Source organism: Pseudophryne corroboree, chromosome 3 (genome assembly GCF_028390025.1).
Source record: "Pseudophryne corroboree isolate aPseCor3 chromosome 3, aPseCor3.hap2, whole genome shotgun sequence".
In the NCBI taxonomy this organism is placed as follows: Eukaryota; Metazoa; Chordata; class Amphibia; order Anura; family Myobatrachidae; genus Pseudophryne; species Pseudophryne corroboree.
In genome coordinates, this window is record NC_086446.1 from 493,087,498 (window position 1) to 493,109,195 (window position 21,698).

Consider the following 21,698-nt stretch of genomic DNA (forward strand, 5'->3'; position numbering starts at 1 on the left):
AGCCATTGACTCCTAAGGTTCAAGAATCGTCAACTTTGCTAAACTGATGTCTTTTACATTTACCCCTACTCCTCAGCGCAGAGTTGTGCAGTAATGGAATAACTAGGAGAATATGATATATGTTTTATTTTTTCTACCAACTTAGTATAAATATAATCGGAAAAGCTGTACACCTAATAAAACAAAGCAAAGCATCGCACACCGTCCAAAACTCGATTGTATTCTACTAATTCTTGCTGGTTTCATACAGGCAGCAATATTGCCGGTGCCCTTTCATGCAAATGGGAATGTTAATGGGAATGGATGTGGCATCAGCAACGTCGGAGCCTGCTGGTACAGGCCAGATCTTGGCAGCATAGAGGACACCGACCAGACATGGCCTACTACATCGGGCATAATTCTACATCGGGCATAATTCTTTCCTCAGGTAAATAAAACTCCCCTATATTTTTTTTCTGTATATTTAAATTAAAGTATATAAGTTTTATTTCACCCATTTCTTCCATAAATGTCTGCTTTGCACTGCAGGGCGGACAGCTTTATCACTACATTCTATATTGGAGTATTTTGTTAAATAAATTAGGACGCTACTATTCAGCCATTGCGCCCGGACATCTGCTACCTACATGCAGTATGAGCAGACAATAACAAACACACTGCAAGGCTGCAGCCTTTCGGGATTAAGTTTTATTAAAAGTATTTGAACTTTAAACATATACATTCTACCTAGCTGTAAATGAGCAGTCTCATAACAAAAGAAGCAGCTGTTCCTGTGACACACGGGTCACTACTCTGTGTTGGTTAACCATCTGCTAAGCCAGTGTGGAATGTTAAGTCTACATTTATCATGTTGACGTGCATCTAGTCGACATGAAATGTTGACATGGTTGATATGTGGACATGTAGCATGTCAGCAGTGACCATGTTGACTTTCATCATGTTTACATGGATGACATGTCTATGGGCGGAATGCATGGCGCTTTGCATTTTGCATGTGATGCATCCCGTCAATCATCATAGGCATAATGGCGTTTATTAACGCCGTATGCTTGAAGAACATCAAAAAGACAGTTCTCCTGGTGAGAGCAGTCCTCTGCGATAGAAAGACTTCTGGGTTTGGGACCTGGGAATCCTTCTGGGCACGCGCTGAGTGATGCACGCACCGCGTGGGTGCTGGGAGGGATCTGATTAGATTTCTATCAGGGGAAACATGAAAAGAAGCCCATAGGCTTCTATAGGATAATGCCATCTAAAGATGGTTTCCCCTACACATCCAAGCTCAGGAATGTATCACATTCTGGTGCTCGGTGCATTTGAAAAAAGCGCCCAAACCTCAGAAAATTGCATTTTTAGTATTGCTGCTTCCCGCAGTATACAGTATGAAAGAATACTGATCTATTGTCCCTGGTGGTCCAGCAGTCACTTATATGGTCTCAGTGGCTGCAATGGTACCAGTATCTTCTTCTGGGAGTTGGATATCAAAATGCTGCCTGTTGACCCATGTCAACATTCTAATGTCGAAACTATGAATGTCGACCTGGATATTGTAGACCATGTGACTGGATTCCCTGCTAAGCTGCCCCTCAGTGGATATCCATCCCTGGAGTTGTAATGAGGCACAATGTACTGTAACACTACTATTCAGACCTGCACTAATTGTGGCAATTTAAGAAGTATTTATAAAGTTGCAAAAAAAACCTCCCTCACACAGTGCACATGTGAGCCATTGTCCCATCTAAAATGGCCTATTACTGGTTATTTGTTAGCAGGTAGGTGAATGCCATCTGGTGCTAGTAAAGGAATTGTGAAACAGGCACCAGTTTACTTGGAAGCATGCTGACCTTTATACAAATCATGGCCTGAGGAATCACAACAAGTATAATCATTTAAAGAAGAGAACATTGAAATTGTGTAAAATTGAAAACCAGTTTGTTTATACATCACTATCATGCACTCCTAGCCCTCTCTGCCTTTATATCATTTGGATGCTCTCTCTTCCATAATAAAGGCCATGCCATTTGTTTACTTAAAAATGTTAAACAACTAATGTAATTTCTCTAACGTCCTAGAGGATGCTGGGACTCCGTAAGGACCATGGGGATAGACGGGCTCCGCAGGAGACATGGGCACTTTAAGAAAGACTTTGACTCTGGGTGTGCACTGGCTCCTCCCTCTATGCCCCTCCTCCAGACCTCAGTTTGATACTGTGCCCAGAGGAGATGGGTGCACTGCAGGGAGCCCTCCTGAGTTTCCTGCTAAGAAAGTATTTTAATTAGGTTTTTTATTTTCAGGGAGCACTGCTGGCAACAGACTCCCTTCATCGTGGGACTGAGGAGAGAGAAACAGCCCTACTTCTCTGAGTTTCAAGGTCCTGTTTCTTAGGCTACTGGACACCATTAGCTCCAGAGGGAGTCGGAACACAGGTCTCACCCTGGAGTTCGTCCCAGAGCCGCGCCGCCGTCCTCGCAGAGCCAGAAGATAGAAGCCGGGTGAGTATGAGAAGAAAGAAGGCTTCAAAGGTGGCAGAAGACTTCGTGATCTTCACTGAGGTAACGCACAGCACTGCAGCTGTGCGCCATTGCTCCCATACACCTCACACACTCCGGTCACTGTAAGGGTGCAGGGCGCAGGGGGGGGCGCCCTGGGCAGCAATATAAACCTCTATTATGGCATAAACACATATATACATGTACAGCTGGGCACTGTTCATGTATATAAAGAGCCCCCAGCCATGTTTTTGAATAATTTGACTGGGACAGAAGCCCGCCGCCGAGGGGGCGAGGCTTCTCCCTCAGCACTCACCAGCGCCATTTTTCTCCACAGCACAGCGCTGAGAGGAAGCTCCCCGGACTCTCCCCTGCTTACTGAGGTGACAGTGAGTTTTTCAAGAGGGGGGGGGGCACATAATTGGCGAAAAACAAGTTATTTCAGCGCTACTGGGGAAACATTCTGTGTTTTGCCTGGGTTATATAGCGCTGGGGTGTGTGCTGGCATACTCTCTCTCTGTCTCTCCAAAGGGCCTGGTGGGGAACTGTCTTCAGATAAGAGCTTCCCTGTGTGTGTGGGGTGTGTCGGTACGCGTGTGTCGACATGTATGAAGTGGAAGGCTCACCTAAGGAGGAGGGGGAGTGTATGAATGTCAGATCTCCATCGGCAGCGCCGACTCCGGACTGGATGGAGATGTGGAATGTCTTGAGTGCTAGTGTAAATTTATTACACGAGATTGGACAAGGCTGAGGCTAGGGAACAGTCAGGTAGTCAGACCATGCCTGTCCCTGTGTCACCGGGACCTTCCGGGTCTCAGAAGCGCACATTGTCCCAAATAATGGACACAGATACCGACACGGATTCAGACTCCAGTGTCGACTATGAGGAGGCAAAATTACAGCCAAAAGTGGCTAAGGGCATTCGATATATGATTATTGCAATAAAAGAGAAAAAGCCTGAGGTCACTTTTCCATCCTCGTATGAGCTGAGCGAGCTGTGCGAAAAGGCTTGGGAATCTCCAGACAAGAGGCTGCAGATTCCCAAAAGGATACTTATGGCGTATCCTTTCCCGCAAACGGATAGGATACGATGGGAGTCTTCTCCTAAGGTGGACAAGGCATTAACACGTTTATCAAAAAATATAGCGCTGCCATCCCAAGATACGGCTACCCTCAAGGATGCTGCTGATCGCAGACAGGAGGTTACCATGAAGTCCATTTACTCACATTCAGGTACAATTTTTAGACCGGCAATGGCGTCGGCCTGGGTTTGTAGTGCTGTCGCAGCATGGACAGACTCCTTATCTACGGAAATTGAGACCCTAGATAAGGATACCATTTTAATGACCCTAGGGCATATAAAAGATGCTGCGTTATATATGAGGGATGCTCAAAGAGACATTTGTTTGCTAAGTTCCAGAATAAACGCTATGTCTGTTTCTGCTAGGCGAGTCTTATGGACGCGACAGTGGACGGGTGATGCCGACTCAAAGAGGCATATGGAGTCTTTGCCTTACAAAGGTGAGGAATTATTTGGAGAAGGCCTCTCGGACCTCGTCTCCACAGCTACGGCAGGTAAATCGATTTTTTTGCCTTATGTTCCCTCACAGCCTAAGAAAGCGCCTCATTATCAAATGCAGTCCTTTCGTTCGAATAAAAGCAAAAGAGTACGAGGATCGTCCTTTCTTGCCAGAGGTAAGGGCAGAGGAAAAAAGCTGCACACAGCTAGTTCCCAGGAACAGAAGTCCTCCCCTGCCTCTGCAAAATCCACCGCATGACGCTGGGGCTTCCCTGGGGGAGTCCGCTCAAGTGGGGGCACGTCTTCGACTTTTCAGCCACATCTGGGTTTATTCACAGGTGGATCCCTGGGCAATAGAAATTGTTTCTCAGGGAAACAAGCTGGAATTCGATGAAGTGCCTCCTCGCCGGTTTTTCAAGTCGGCTCTACCTGCGGCTCCCTCAGAGAGGGAGTTAGTGTTGAATGCAATACAAAAATTGTATCTTCAACAGGTAGTGGCCAAGGTTCCTCTACTGCAGCAAGGAAAGGGTTATTACTCAACCCTGTTTGTGGTTCCGAAACCGGACGGTTCGGTCAGACCCATTTTGAATTTAAAATCCCTGAACCTATACTTGAGAAAGTTCAAGTTCAAGATGGAATCGCTCAGGGCGGTCATCACCAGCCTGGAAGGAGGGGATTTTATTGTTTCCCTGGACATAAAGGATGCATACCTTCATGTTCCAATATTTCCTCCTCATCAGGCGTTCCTGAGATTTGCTGTACAGGATTGTGATTACCAATTTCAGACGTTGCCGTTTGGGCTTTCAACGGCCCCGAGGATTTTCACCAAGGTAATGGCGGAAATGATGGTGCTCTTGCGCAAGCGAGGGGTCACAATTATCCCATACTTGGACGATCTCCTCATAAAAGCGAGATCTCGGGAGAAGTTACTGGACAGCGTGTCTCTGTCTTTGAAGGTGTTACAGCAACACGGCTGGATTCTCCATATCCCAAAGTCACAGTTGGTTCCTACGACGCGTCTGACCTTCTTGGGCTTGATTCTGGACACAGACCAGAAGAAGGTTTTTCTTCCAATGGAAAAAGCTCAGGAGCTCATGACTCTGGTCAGGAACCTATTGAAGTCAAAACAGGTATCACTGCATCACTGCACTCGAGTCCTGGGGAAAATGGTGGCATCGTACGAAGCCATTCCCTTCGGCAGGTTCCATGCGAGGACCTTCCAATGGGACCTACTGGACAAGTGGTCTGGGTCACATCTACAAATGCATCAGAGGATCACCCTGTCCCCCAGAGCCAGGGTGTCTCTCCTGTGGTGGCTGCAGAGTGCTCACCACATTCAGGACTGGATCCTGGTGACCACAGACGCAAGTCTCCGAGGTTGGGGAGCAGTCACACAGGAAAGAAATTTCCAAGGTCTTTGGTCGAGTCTAGAGACTTGTCTCCACATCAACATCCTGGAGTTGAGGGCCATATACAACGCCCTACGTCAAGCGGAGGCATTACTTTGCGACAAACCAGTTCTGATTCAGTTGGACAATGTCACCGCAGTAGCTCATGTAAACCGCCAAGGGGTAATGGCGGAAGCCACCAGGATTCTTCGCTGGGCGGAAAATCATGTAAGCGCACTGTCAGCAGTGTTCATTCCGGGAGTGGACAACTGGGAAGCAGACTTCCTCAGCAGACACGACCTGCATCCGGGAGAGTGGGGACTTCATCAGGAAGTTTTCGCGCAGATCACAAGTCGGTGGGGACTGCCCCAAATAGACATGATGGCGTCCCGTCTCAACACAAAGTTAAAAAGGTATTGCGCCAGGTCAAGAGATCCTCAGGCGATAGCTGTGGATGCCCTGGTGACACCGTGGGAGTTTCGGTCGGTCTATGTATTTCCTCCTCTTCCTCTCATACCCAAGGTGTTGAGAATAATAAGACAGAGAAGAGTGAGAACAATCCTCATTGTTCCAGATTGGCCACGAAGGACTTGGTATCCGGATCTACAGGAATTGCTCACAGAAGATCCGTGGCATCTTCCTCTAAGACAAGACCTGCTGCAGCAGGGGCCCTGTCTGTTCCAAGACTTACCGCGGCTGCGTTTGACGGCATGGCGGTTGAACGCCGGATCCTAGCGGAAAAAGGTATTCCGGATGAGGTCATTCCTACGCTAATAAAGGCTAGGAAGGACGTGACATCAAAACATTATCACCGAATATGGAGAAAATATGTTTCTTGGTGTGAGGCCAGGTATGCTCCTACGGAGGAATTCCATCTGGGTTGTCTCCTTCACTTCCTGCAAACCGGAGTGAATTTGGGCCTAAAATTAGGCTCCATAAAAGTTCAGATTTTGGCCTTATCCATTTTCTTTCAAAAGGAATTGGCCTCTCTACCTGAAGTACAGACTTTTGTAAAGGGAGTACTGCATATTCAGCCTCCTTTTGTACCTCCGGTGGCGCCTTGGGACCTTAACGTGGTGTTAAGTTTCCTGAAGTCACATTGGTTTGAACCACTCAAAACGGTGGAGTTAAAATATCTCACTTGGAAGGTGGTCATGTTGCTAGCCTTGGCTTCGGCTAGGCGAGTCTCGGAATTGGCGGCTTTATCACATAAAAGCCCCTATCTGGTTTTTCATGTGGATAGGGCAGAATTGCGGACTCGGCCTCAATTCCTACCTAAAGTGGTTTCATCCTTTCATATGAATTAACCTATTGTTGTGCCTGTGGCTACGCGTGACTTGGAGGATTCCGAGTCCCTGGATGTGGTCAGGGCTTTGAAAATTTACGTGGCCAGCGCCGGGCAGCCAATACGGAAGGAGAGGGGACTGCTGCAGCGGCGCTTACTACCTATGAAATAGCGCTGCTGCGGCTCCAGTCCCCCTCCCTCCTCCTCCTTGTCCGATGCCTGCACCGAGGGAGCTGCCAGCACGAGGAGCCTGAGCCAGCGGGGAGATGGTAAGTATCTCTCTCTCTCTCTCTCTCTCTCTCTCTCACTCACTCTCTCAGGGGGACACCGTCTGCCATAATGTGTAAAAAGGGGGACTGGCTGCCGCAATGTGTAAAAAGGGGTACACCGTCTGCCGTAATATGTAAAAATAGGGCCTGGCTGCCGCAATGTGTAAAAAGGGGGACTGGCTGCCGTAATGTGTAAAAAGGGGGACTGGCTGCTTCAATGTGTAAAAAGGGGGACATCGTCTGCCGTAATATGTAAAAAGGGGGCCTGGCTGCCGCAATGTGTAAAAAGGGAGACTGGCTGCCGTAATGTGTAAAAAGGGGGACGCTGGCTGCTGCAATGTGTATAAAGGGGACACCGTCAGCCGTAATGTGTAAAAACGGGGACGCTGTCTGCTGTAATGTGTAAAAAGGGGACGCTGTCTGCCGTAATGTTAAAAAAGGGGACGCTGTCTGCTGTAATGTGTAAAAAAGGGGGACGCTGTCTGCCGTAATGTGTAAAAAAGGGGACACTGGCTGCTGCAATGTGTATAAAGGGGGACACCGTCAGCCGTAATGTGTAAAAACGGGGACGCTGTCTGCTGTAATGTGTAAAAAGGGGACGCTGTCTGCCGTAATGTTAAAAAAGGGGACGCTGTCTGCTGTAATGTGTAAAAAAGGGGTACGCTGTCTGCCGTAATGTGTAAAAAAGGGGACGCTGTCTGCCGTAATGTGTAAAAAAGGGGACGCTGTCTGCCGTAATGTGTAAAAAGGGTATGCTGTCTGCCGTAATGTGTAAAAAGGGGGACTGTCTGCTGTAATGTGTAAAAACGGGGACGCTGTCTGCTGTAATGTATAAAAGGGGCTCTACCTGGTGTAGTGGCGCTACTGTGCAGCGTAATTTGAATAATGGAGACTACTGTGCACCGTAGTATGAATTGCTATTATTTTGTGGCCACGCCCCTTCCCCATGAAGCCACGCCCCTATATATTTTTTACGCGACTACGGCGCGCACTGCCCCTATCTGACATGTGGGGGCGACAATGTCGTTTCTTGCACACAGCGCTAAAATGCCTAGTTACGGCACTGCCTTTCACCATTCCATAGTATAACCAGGGCCGTAACTACGTGTGGGCCTGGCACACAGGGCAGTTGCCCTGAGGGCGCACGGCCAGCGGCATGTAATGAGTAAAATTTACTCATTACATGCCGCCTCTGCTGTGTGCGCCGCCGCGCTGTGGAGGGAGGCGAGAGCAGCGCCGGGCAGCGGAGAAGGAGGAGGAGGGAGGTGGACTGGAGCCGCAGCAGCGCTATTTCATTGGTAGTAAGCGCCGCTGCAGCAGTCACCTCTCCTTCCGTATTGGCTGCCCGGCGTTTGCTGTGGATGCTGGGATGCAGTTCCTCCATCCCAGCATCCACAGCAGCGCTGGGCAGCCAATACGGAAGGAGAGGGGACTGCTGCAGCTGCGCTTACTACCTATCTTACATGGGGGGGCGCCAATGTCGTTTCTTGCACACAGCGCTAAAATGCCTAGTTACGGCACGGAGTATAACTGCAAAATAAATGTAAAAATCAAACAAAGTAAACAATTCTGTGGAGCTCATATACAAAACACAACTGAAACACAATGTTAAAACATTTTAGTTTAAACCATTGCACCACTATAGTACACAAAGAGGATGATACAAAGTAGGGAGCAAAGCACATAAACATAAACTTTCTATCGGCCGATGTCGGACCGCATGACATCATTACACAATAACCTTACAATAAATATGACTACCTTAACTTATCTAGAAATAAATGACACAGAGAAATAACGACACAGACCACTGAAATGCCATTAAAATCGGTCAACCGTTATCTATTATGATATCTTTAAACTAAGTATGGTGGCAATAAGAAAGAACGGCCAGATAAACAGTGACATTACGACTTATTGCCGCTACGCATGTCCACGACATGACTTTATTATCACATTGGCTACGCCAATAAGTGCTGGGTTTCCAACTCTCTCCCCAATACACCACAATGGAGCCGGCCAGACAGCCGAGCCCCAATGACCCCCGGTAAGGAGGGCCAGAGTATACAATGTATTGGGCAAAGAGCGCACCCATAAACAGCGGCGCAATAGCCACTGTAACTGCCGTTCTTTCCCGCCACACACCGGCCTGTAAGGAGCCGGTGCCGCCACCATACCCTGACTAACAACGTACTAATCGCTACCTAGCTAAAAACTCAGCTATCAGGAACTCGGAAACTACATTCGAAGTGGACGCCATCAGGTGTATAGAAATGGGCGTCCCGAAAACGAATAAGGGGCGGGGAGGGGAACGACCTGTCCCGAAGTGAAAACCTGCAAAACCTGCCGCAGAGGGCGCAGGCCAATAGCACCCTCTGGGTTCTCAGGAGAAAAGCAGGGCAAAATCCAACGCGACCCCACCGTCCAAACGGTGACGAGTGGCCAAAAAAAGGCTACAGGTCAAGTCCAGTCGAGGAGAGACGAAAAGACGGGGAAATGAGTCAGAGCCAAGGCACTCCCGCAGAACACAGCTAAAAACATAGCGGCTAGCGAAGGCACCCCACACACCGACCCGCAAGCCAGCCATCCCGTCATCCCTCGAGTGAACTGAAAAGAAACCAAAGTAGAACAGGAAAAAATTGAGGCAAACCAGAAGAAGGCACGCCTGTAACTACCTGACATAGCGCTTGTACGCATTGGATTTCCATCGACCAAGCGATTTAATTTCAGTCTCAGAAAAACCCAATGAAGCGGCTGTGGTCGCAGCACCAATACAAAAGGAATGTGTGCCATACAGTGATGGCGACAATCCCAACGCAAGGACGCATTGCTGAAATACCCACCGTAATTGGTACACTGTTAAAGGAGACCCATCTATGTGTACAAGCCATGCTCTGCCACCACGTGGCCGTGAGTCACCATACACGTGTGCTAAGGTTACGGGACAGACGTTAGTGTTAGGGCAGGCAGGCAAGGTAACCCAACGCCCAGGCCCCAACAGATCCGTCTTAGAACGGCTAAATTTACACAGTAACGCATCCGCCAGAAACACCTGGGACTCGAGCAAAGGGGGGGGGGGGGGGCTGCGGACCTGGAGGGGGCCACCAACTCGCCGATCTGAAAGGCTCCGTGAAAAGCCATCGCAAAGGCGAGCCGGAAAAGCAACACCTCATACTGAGAATCGCAAACGGACGGTAAGACCTCCAGCAGGCTACCCAGCAGCACAACCGATATAGGACGCCTGCTGTCCACCGACACAAGAGTGCCACGAGCCCAGCCCTGCAAACAGCATCTCACCAAAAGCTTTTAGTGAAATAGTGGCTACCCTGTAAACGCAGCAAAAAGGAGATTCCTGCCAGCATCTGGCTGACAACAGCGCGCGACCTCCCAGCTACGTACATACGCCAGACAAAATCTAACAGTAGTCGAAAGGAAGGTTTACCTTCGTTCCGCCTCTGCGCAATAAATGCCTCCCATCGATGGAACGCCGCCCGATATTTCACCAGCTTGGCTGGAGCCACCAACTGGCTAGCCAAAGTAGTTATCCCTGCCATATAACCTGCCAGCAATGAGAAGGGCAAACGTCACCGGTAAGCGCTGCAGCAGGAGCCACGCGCGAAACCGAGCCCACTGTTGCCTAGAAAGAGCATCGGCAATGCTGTTGTCAACCCCTGGGACGTGCCGCGCAACAAAGTGAACATTAAGACACAAACAGCGCAAGACCAGGTGTGCCAACAAGCGAAGAACTGGAAGCGAGAAGATCGCTACCCGTTGTTCGCCTGAACCACGCCCAGATTGTCACACCCAAAGACCACGTGCAGGTCTGTGATCTGCTCCCCCCACAGCTCCAATGCAACGACAATGGGAAACAGTTCCAGCAACAAAAGGTTACGGGTTAAGCCCAGCTGGAACCAGGAGTCCGCCCAAGGGGCAGCGGACCTCGTACCATAGAGGTACGCACCGTATCCCCAGGAACCCGACGCATCGGTGAACAACTGGATACCTGGGCTGTGGACCGCATCAGACAGCTGAATGGCTACGCCATTAAACTCATGCAGAAAGGCATCCCAAACTCGCAGGTCCCTGCAAATCTCGGATGACAATCTAATGAAGTGATGCGGCCCACGAGCGCCAGCAGTCGCCCGTTCCAATTTGCGACAAAAGATTCTACCCATGGGAATGACCCTGCATGCAAAATTGAAAAGACCGAGAAGGGATTGGCACTGGCGCAAGGTAACCTTGCCACCTGCCAATGCCCTCTCAATACTCTCACGCAACTTGGCAACTTTGTCTAAGGGCAAATGGCAGCATCCCGCCTCAGTATCCATTTCGATGCCTGGATACGAGAGGCGAGTGCAGGGAGCCTCACATTTTTCCGGAGCGATCGGTACCCCGAACTCGGAAAACAGTGCTTTCAAGGAGAATAGCAGCCGAGCACACCTGTCCGAGCCACAAGGCCCGACGCACAGGAAATCGTCCAGATAGTGTGCGACTCCCGGTTCACCCGTCCCAGCGCAAAGCCCATGAAACGAAACAAATCAGGGTGCAATGGCAAAAGATGAAATCAGATTCCACATCAACTTTACCCAATAACACATGGGGGCCCACCGCTCTGACTAATTTCATAGCGTCATCAAATGATTGATGATTGACAGCGCCTCGGTGATCGCATCGTTAACAGACGCGCAGCCCATGCTGTTTTCACCTGAACTCCGTGTCGTAGCGAAGCCAAGCGAGAGGCCTGTTAGAAAGGAATAGACCATGAATCATGTGCAGATAGCGCACGATGCCCATGGCCTCTTCCGGGCGAGTCTCCAGGTAACGGCTGAGAATGTGTAGAACCCCTTGAGCCAGTTAACAAGGACCTATAGGCGTCCTCACCTATCTCACTCTTTTTCTTGGCCGCCACCAAAGCCTTGCGGGACTTGTACGTTAATGAGACGACATCAACGTAAGATCCACTATTGATACGATCCCGTATCCGTGGGCGTAGACCCCGCAAAACTTTGGTGTATGGGCAACGCACTACATAGCTGGGGCTGCCCTCTACCGGACTGCTGCTACTGCTCCCATGCCTATGGCGGCACGAACGCTCACTGCGCTTGTGGGAACGCCCGTGCCTCCGGCGTTTACTCTTGGCAACCTTACCCTGGTCTTTGCCCTTAGCAGACTCGGGCCCGGCACCCTGATGACCTAACGCGCCAGTACCATTAGTCTCACCGGACGGGGAGGCCTGGGAGTCCCGTCTCGTGGCAGCCGATGCGGAAAACTGGTCGCTGTCGCTGGAATCACTCTCTGCCATGTCCACCGGATCTGCAACAAGAGAGGGAACAGAAGGTGCCAGGGAAGAGCCCGGCAATTGGTTAAGTGCAGGTGCCTGCGAACCGGACCCATTGGCAACAAGCGGCTGCTGTCCTGAAGCCGAAGAGGGAGCGGCGCATAACGACGTAAGCTGAGTGACAAGTGGGGTCAGTGCGGAATGCAAATCACCGAACTGGCCAGACGAACCACTTGCGGATGCCTGCCCCATCAACAGGGGAGTCAGAATCCCTATAACAGAGACCAGCAGTGCAGAAACTGCAGCCGAGTCCCCGTCCGCGGGCGCGGGTCCTGTCGCAGGTGAAATAGGGAGAACAACTCTGCTCACAGAAGGTGCACCGCCGGCCAAAAGCCCTGCACCACCAGCCGGATGTGCAGGACCTGCAGCCACATGTCTGGTCCTACGCCCAGTGCCCGTCCGAGGCAGGCTCACAGCCGCCGGGGGATCCACAACCTGAAGGGGGGTACCCAGATCAGGGCGACCCAGAGTGGGGGTCGATACCCGAGCCCCCAATGTCGGAGACCGAGCAGCGCCATACACCGGGGTCCCCCTGAGACTGGGCACAGCAGCAACACACCTGCCGCTGCCCCCGTATGCGCCACGCGGCCCCGTGTGGACCCCACGTTAGACAAGGCCTGCGCATTTCTGGGGGGAAAGGGCAAGCCCCTGGACGCTGACCTACCAAGCCCTCCAGGAGACAGGCCCTGCCCCCCCCTGCAGCCCGCGCGGCTGTATGAGTGCCCCTGCCCCCGGAGGCTGGTGCAGCACCTCCGGGGCTAATAGCCACCTGTGAATCCCCGCGTGCTCCCGCCGCCAACCCGCGCGCCCCTTGCGGCAGTGGGGGCCGAGGCGGGGGAAACGCTGTGTGTAGCGGAGACCCGCCGGAGCCCACGCAAGCGCGTCGCGGGTCCCCCGGCGGAAGTAGATGCTGGACCGGCAGCAGGGGCCCAAGGAGGGCTGAGAGACTGGCGGCTGCGCCGAGCGGGAGGTACCGCTGAAGCCGCTCCAACCCCAGCAAGCAGGTAGTGGTCGGGGGGGGGGGGGGGGTGGCGCCCGTCTGTGAGGGCGTGCGGCTATGTGTGTCATGTTTTAATCCATGTCAGTTAGTCTATTGTATGTGAAAATAAATGCATTTCCATTTTTGGAATAAATCTTTGTTTTATTCCCAATTTATAAATTTATCCACTCCCCATTGATTTGAGGGGTCCATCATAAGGTGTTAGTGCCAATGCGTTCTACATTACTTTGGCAATGACGAGGAGAAAGGAATAGGGGGGGGGGGGGGATAAGAAAGAATAGAGAGGGAAGAAGAAAAATAAAAAGGGGGGTGTATAATTAAAAACGCTAGTGGATAGAGAGGAATAAGTTGAAGAAGTACAGGAGCGGGAGGTACCGCTGAAGCCGCTCCAACCCCAGCAAGCAGGTAGCGGTCGGGGGGGGAGAGGGGGGGGGCGTCTGTGAGGGCGTGCGGCTATGTGTGTCATGTTTTAATCCATGTCAGTTAGTCTATTGTATGTGAAAATAAAGGAATAAATAGAGGAATAAGTTGAAGAAGTACAGGAGAATAGAAATAAGAATTAATAGTTAGAAATAGAGGGAAATGGTTACTCACAGGAGCACACGACCTGCCTTGGCAAACTCCTGAGAGAAAAGAGACAGGATGCAGTTTATCACTGACCTGATTGGAAGTGTTGTGGACTCGGGGCTTCTTCCGGTGACCGGGAAGAGGAACCGCTACTGGGTCGCAGTAGAGATGGCCAGATGTAGGTCTTCCTCATACAGGATTAAGACGGCAGGCAGGAGGCACGGAGGAATGCTTGAAGGTCTCCTGAAAGACAAGACTTGTAAAGATGCTGAATGCTGAGGCACTTAGATGCTGGAGGCACAGGTATTGAGGCACGGAAGTGCCGGAGGCACAGCGATGCTGAGTGCTGAGGCACAGAGGTGCTGGAGGCACAGGTATTGAGGCACGAAGGTGCCGGAGGCACAGGTATTGAGGCACGGAAGTGCCGGAGGCACAGCGATGCTGAGTGCTGAGGCACAGAGGTGCTGGAGGCACTGAGGTGCTGGGGGCACAGGTATTGAGGCACGGAGGTGCGTGGAGGCGCTTGGGCGCTTAGAAGCACGGAGGTGCTTGGAGGCACGGAGGTGCTTGGAGGCACGGAAGTGCTTGGAGGCACGGAGATGCTTGGAGGCACGGAAGTGCTTGGAGGCACAGAGGTGCTTGGAGGCACGGAGGTGCTTGGAGGCACTTGGGTGCTTAGAAGCACGGAGGTGCTTGGAGGCACGGAGGTGCTTGGAGGCACGGAGATGCTTTGAGGCACGGAAGTGCTTGGAGGCACGAAGGTGCTTGGAGGCACGGAAGTGCTTGGAGGCACGGAGGTGCTTGGTGGCACGGAGGTGCTTGGAGGCACGGAAGTGCTTGTAGGCACGGAGATGCTTGGAAGCACGGAGGTGCTTGGAGGCACGGAGGTGCTTGGAGGCACGGAAGTGCTTGGAGGCACGGAGATGCTTGGAACGTGGGAGCTCTGGAGATCACAGCTTCTGACAGCAGAATTGATGATACTCAGGCACCGGAGCTCTGCCCGGCGTCTGAATTTCAACTTCCCGCCTCTCTCCGATTGGCGGAGAGTGCCGATGACGTCACCCGCCCATCTGACCCCCGGAGACGCCAGGCGCACCCGTGACGCCCGTCCCCCGGACATCCGCCGGGACCAGAATCGACAGAGCAACAGGAGCCGGGGACCACCAGCGGGGACGGCCGCCAGGAAGCCCAGCGCACCCGGAGGGGTAAGCGCAGCGGCCACGGCGGCATGACAGTACCCCCTCCTCTAGGAGTGGCCTCTGGACACTTTCCTGGTTTAGTTGGGTGTCTGGAATGAAAGATCCGAATTAGTCGGGGAGCGGTGACCTCAGAAGCCTTTATCCAACTTCTTTCTTCAGGTCCATAACCCTTCCATTCCACCAAATATTGTAAACCCTTGTGATAGTAACGAGAGTCTAGAATAGTTTTGATCTCGAAGTCTGTCCCTGTTTCAGTCTCCATTGAGGTGGGGCTAGAGGCCTTTGAATGAAAACGATTAAGGACGAGAGGACGAAGAAGAGAAACATGGAAGGCATTAGGTATACGTAGGTGAGAAGGCAAACCCAGCTTACAGACCACAGGATTCAGGACTTGTAGCACAGGGTAAGGACCGATGAATCTTGGAGCAAACTTCATGGTGGGCACCTTCAACCGGAGATTACATGTGGACAGCCAAACCCTGTCACTAACCTTGTATTGAGGAGCGGCTCGCCGTTTCTTATCTGCAAAGAACTTGTACCGGACTGAAACCTTCTTAAGATTAGCATGAATCTTACTCCAAATTTGTCCGAAGTGTCGTAGAGTGGACGTTACAGCTGGAACCTCTTCTGTCGGAAGGCTTGGTAATTCTGGAACACGTGGATGGAACCCGTAGTTGACGAAGAATGGAGATTCCCCAGTGGAAGAATGAAACGAATGGTTATGGGCAAACTCCGCCCAAGGCAACAACTCCACCCAGTTGTCCTGTGAAGGGGAGAGATAAAGACGAAGGAAAGTCTCTAGATCTTGATTGACTCGTTCCGTTTGACCATTCGTTTGGGGATGATAAGCGGATGAAAACTTAAGTTTAATCTGTAGGTTCGAACAGAGGGCTTTCCAAAACCTTGCGGTGAACTGTACCGCACGGTCAGAGACTATTTCTTGTGGCAACCCATGCAACCGAAAATGTTCTTGGATGAACAGTAGAGCTAGTTTTGGAGCTGTCGGTAGACCAGTCAAAGGCACGAAGTGTGCCATCTTCGAAAAACGATTAACGATTACCCAGACGGTGTTGCAACCCTTGGAACAGGGCAAGTCAGTGATGAAGTCCATGGAAATGTGAGTCCATGTTCTCACAGGGATAGGCAAAGGACGAAGTAACCCAGCAGGAGGCAGGCGAGGAGATTTATGTTGTGTACACTGTGGACAAGAATTAACGTAATCCTGTACATCCTTCCTCATGGTGTTCCACCAGTAAGACCTTTGCAGAAACTTGTACATCTTCTGGGCACCGGGATGACCGGAAAACTTGGAGTTATGGACCCACTGTAATATTCTTGGCCGGAATCTAGCTGGTACGGACATTCTTCCAGGAGGAGGAGCTGGAGTAGTTAAAGCAGCGGAGACAGAAACTGGATTTAGAATTAAACTCCGCTCAAAAGATTCGTCCTCGTCTGTGGAAACTTGTGAACGGGACAGCGCATCTGCTTTAATATTGAGAGTCCCGGCCCGGTACTTGATAACAAAAGAAAATCGAGTAAAGAAAAGTGCCCATCTCGCTTGGCGAGGATTCAAGCATTGTGCGGATTTGATGTACAGCAAATTTTTGTGATCCGTGTAAATGGTAAACACATGTTTAGCCCCTTCCAAGAGGTATCTCCACTCTTCCAAGGCGGATTTAATTGCCAAAAGTTCCTGGTCTCCAATAGTGTAATTTTGTTCGGCCGGAGAGAATTTATGAGAGTGGAAGCCACACGGATGTAACTTCTTATCAGAGGAGTACTGAGAGAGAACGGCCCCAACCCCGACTGAAGATGCGTCAACCTCTAGGAAGAAAGGTTCATCGAAATTTGGTTGTTGGAGAACTGGAGCGGCCATGAAAGCTAACTTCAAGTGGGAAAATGCCTCAATGGCTTCGGGAGGCCACAAACTCGGATTAGAGCCCTTTCTTGTCAGGGCAGTAATGGGCGCGACAATGGTGGAGAAACCTCTAACGAATTTCCTGTAGTAATTCGCAAAGCCCAGGAACCTTTGTATTGCTTTCAAAGAGAGAGGCTGAGTCCAGTCACGAATGGCAGAAAGCTTTTCCGGATCCATGCGAAGCTCCGTCCCCGAGATGATATAACCGAGGAACGGAATTGATGTTACTTCAAAGGTACATTTGGAAAGCTTAGCATAGAGATGATTCTCTCGTAAACGGTGGAGCACTTCTTTGACTTGAGTCCTGTGTTCAACAAGATTCTTGGAAAAAATCAGTATGTCGTCCAAATATACCACAACACTCTGATATAACATGTCTCGGAAGATTTCGTTGACGAATCCCTGGAAAACAGCAGGAGCATTACTAAGACCGAACGGCATCACCAAGTATTCGTAATGCCCATCTCGGGTATTGAAGGCAGTCTTCCATTCATACCCTTCTCGGATGCGTATAAGATTATAAGCTCCCCTCAAGTCGAGTTTAAAGAAAACGCGGGCACCACGAACCCTATCAAATAACTCTGTGATTAGTGGCAAGGGGTATTTATTCTTGATAGTGATATCGTTTAAGCCGCGGTAGTCGATACATGGTCTCAACCCCCCGTCCTTCTTCTTCACGAAAAAGAAGCCCGCTCCAGCAGGGGAGGAAGAGGAGCGAATAAATCCCTTGAGCAGATTGGACTTAATAAATTCTGACATAGCTTGAGTCTCGGGAAGTGATAGGGGATATGTGCGACCACGAGGTGGCATCTTCCCTGGGACAAGGTCAATAGGGCAGTCCCAAGGCCTATGAGGTGGTAACAGATCAGCTGCTTGTTCCGAAAAACACATCCTTGTACCCTTGATACGCCTCCGGAATATGCTCTTCATCCGTCTTGGAAGAGACACGGAGCAGACAAACAGGAGTGAGACAATTAGCGTGACAAAAGGAACTCCAGGACAGAATTTGTGAAGACTTCCAGTCAATGTGAGGATTATGAATTTTTAGCCAAGGCATTCCAAGGACCAGATCATGGTGCATTTCTGGGATCACCAAGAGTTCCAGACTTTCTTGATGTAGAGCCCCGACCTGCAGCTTAACTGGCTCCGTGCGCCACATTATGAGACCCTTGGAAATTCTAGTCCCGTTGATAGCCGTCAACGAAATAGGCCGCTCGATAGGCCGTAACTTTAAACCCATGCTTTGGACACAGGAGGAAGAAACGAAGTTCCCCGCAGCCCCGGAATCCAACAGGGTTTCAGAAGACTTGGAGGCTGATTCGGTGACTAGAGTTACAGGAAGCAAACAGTCCAAAATTGGAGAAGATTTTGTCGTATCCCCCCGCTTGACTCCTCCGGAACAAGCTAGGCCTGCCCGTTTCCCGGACGGGATTTACAAAACTTGAGAAAGTGATCTGCGGCTCCACAGTAAAGGCAAAGTTTACCCTCACAACGACGCTGTCGTTCTTCCGGAGACAGTCGGGATCGGTTAATTTGCATGGGCTCGTCCGAGCTAGGCATAGCCACCGGTCTAGGAGTAGGATTCCGGAACCTGGAACGATCTGAACGGCTACGTTCTCTTCCACGCTCCTGCATCCGAAGATCCACCTTGACGCAAAGGGAAATCAACTCTTCTAATGGATCCGGCAGATCCCTTGTAACCAGCTCATCTTTCAGCCGATCGGAGAGACCGTTCCAGAAGGCAGCTCTCAGGGCATCATTATTCCAGCGTAATTCAGAGGCAATGGTCTGGAAATGAACGACGTACTGACCCACGGAACGGGAGCCCTGACGAACACGGAGCAAATCGGAAGAAGCAGTGGTCATCCTGCCGGGTTCGTCGAAGATTCTTCGAAAGGACGTGATGAAGTTGGTGTAGTTGGAAACCACGGGATCAGATCGTTCCCACAATGGAGACACCCAATCCAACGCTGATCCCTCAAGCAGGGAAATGATATACGCTACCTTAGAGCGATCCGTAGGGAAGTTATGAGCGAGCAGCTCGAAGTGCACCTCGCACTGATTTAAAAAACCACGGCAATTCTTTGGGTTCCCATTGTAGCGGGAAGGAGTAGGAAGCTGAAGACGTGACCTGGTACCGGCCGGAGGTTGGACATTACTGGAAACAGCAACTGGAGCAGTTACGGAAGCTGGGCACTGAGGTGCTGGGGGCACAGGTATTGAGGCACGGAGGTATTGAGGCACGGAAGTGCCGGAGGCACAGCGGTGCTGAGGCACAGAGGTGCTGGAGGCACTGAGGTGCTGGGGGCACAGGTATTGAGGCACGGAGGTGCGTGGAGGCGCTTGGGTGCTTAGAAGCACGGAGGTGCTTGGAGGCACGGAGGTGCTTGGAGGCACTGAAGTGCTTGGAGGCACGGAGATGCTTGGAGGCACGGAGATGCTTGGAGGCACGGAAGTGCTTGGAGGCACGGAGGTGCTTGGAGGCACGGAAGTGCTTGGAGGCACGGAGGTGCTTGGAGGCATGGAGGTGCTTGGAGGCATGGAGGTGCTTGGAGGCACTTGGGCGCTTAGAAGCACGGAGGTGCTTGGAGGCACGGAAGTGCTTGGAGGCACGGAGGTGCTTGGAGGCACGGAGGTGCTTGGAGGCACGGAGATGCTTGGAAGCACGGAGGTGCTTGGAGGCACGGAGGTGCTTGGAGGCACGGAGGTGCTTGGAACGTGGGAGCTCTGGAGATCACAGCTTCTGACAGCAGAATTGATGATACTCAGGCACCGGAGCTCTGCCCGGCGTCTGAATTTAAACTTCCCGCCTCTCTCCGATTGGCGGAGAGCGCCGATGACGTCACCCGCCCATCTGACCCCCGGAGACGCCAGGCGCACCCGCGACGCCTGTCCCCGGGACATCCGCCGGGACCAGCGCCGACAGAGCAACAGGAGCCGGGGACCACCAGCGGGGACGGCCGCCAGGAAGCCCAGCGCACCCGGAGGGGTAAGCGCAGCGGCCACGGCGGCATGACACAGTTCCTGTCTCACTAAAATGTCTGCTAGCTCCTCCCTACACTCCCACTATTCTAATTAAGATTAACCCTCCCCCTAGCCTATTAACTGTCAGATAACCTGCAAAAATTGTGCAAAGCCCATGCAATCCTAACAGCCTAGAAGTTTACGCCCGCTTGCGCTATTCGCACGCGCTCTTCAAAAACAGAGTAAAAGGAGATTCTTTTTTTTGGGCACACTCAATAAAACCCCTTTCACACCGCACAATTAACTTGGTATCGACCCGGCATATTGCCGGGTCAACACGGGTCGGCGTGCGGTGTGAAAGGGGCATAGCCAAAATCGCGGGTCGCCTGACCCGGCAATTCAACCCGGGAATAAAGCAGTGTTATACCCGGGTTGAATACCGGGTCGGTGGCTGCGTAAACGGGCTCCCGGTTCGATGCGTCCCGGGACCCGTTTACTACAGCAGGGAGAGGCGGCGCGGAGATAATCTCATCTCCCAGCACCGCCTCCACCTCCGCCCCCACCGCCGGCTCTACCCCCCGCTGTTATGGCAACCCGCCCGACATATTGCCAGGTCGGGGAAGCCTGCAGCAGCGGCCAATGCCGGATCCCACCTGGGAGGGGCCCGTTTCCAATTCCCGGGTAGGATCTGGCATTGGCAGTGTGAAAGGGGTATAACTGAAAATGGTTATGGTCTGTGTACTGAAAGTAACAATTCAAATTTGAACTTTATTAGGTATGCAGTGGTGGATTCAGGGGGGCACCCAGGCACGTGCCCCCCCTTTCGTTTAGGATATATTCTTAATACAGTAGCTGCATGGGCTGTGGGGGCCGCAGGTTGCATGCATCCCCGACCCCATTAGCGCGTCACCAGGAAGCAGGGCTGGCTGGAGCGGAGTGGCATGGCGGTGGCCGTGATTTGGGACCACTCCTTCTACTTCCCCTCAGCCAGGACTACTGTGGCCGGGACCCGCCGCTGCCCATACCCGCTGCGGTCGCTGTCAGTCAGGGCAGCCTGATCATGACGAAGCCCTTGTGTGTGCGGGTGCTGCGCCTCTCCGGGGCTGCCCGGCTCCTGCGCTCTCCCTGCATACAGAATCTCCACACCAGCCCCGCTCTGGCCTCCAAGGCGCCCGTGTCCACCGCAATGGGTCACGGTCACGATGACCATGAGGATGATATAACCGACTCCTATGCCAGGGTAATGTTATGAGCCACGGCAGTGGCTCATTCCTGTTTTGCATTTTGGTTATGTATTTTATGTTATACTTCTGTTTCTGTTCCCCGTGGGTGTCATGGGGTGTTCGGAGCCCACCCTTAAGGAGAGGGTACTGTTATGAACCACGGGTAGTGGTTCATTCCTATTTTATGTTTATAGTTCTCTTGCAGGCCAGGATTTCCCTTTTCTATGGTTTAGAAGATTCTTGTTTGCTGTCGGTGGTGAGTCTGTGTAATTGCAGCCTGTTTCCATGTGTTTGGCCTCACCTGTCTGCTAATTGCATCTTGTCAGTTTGGAGTCATGCAACAGGGCAGCTGTACGACATAATTAATTAGGGCTCTCTGTTATATTCTGTCTGAGTGCAATACACAGATGCCGGTGATAGTTCTTGAGTTCTGAGCTAGTTCCTGCCAGTTCCTGAGTGTTGGTTCCAGTGTCTGATCCAGTGTCTGATCCCATGTCCTGCCGTGAAGCGTTCCTGTCCAGAAGTCCTGTGGCTTTGTCTTT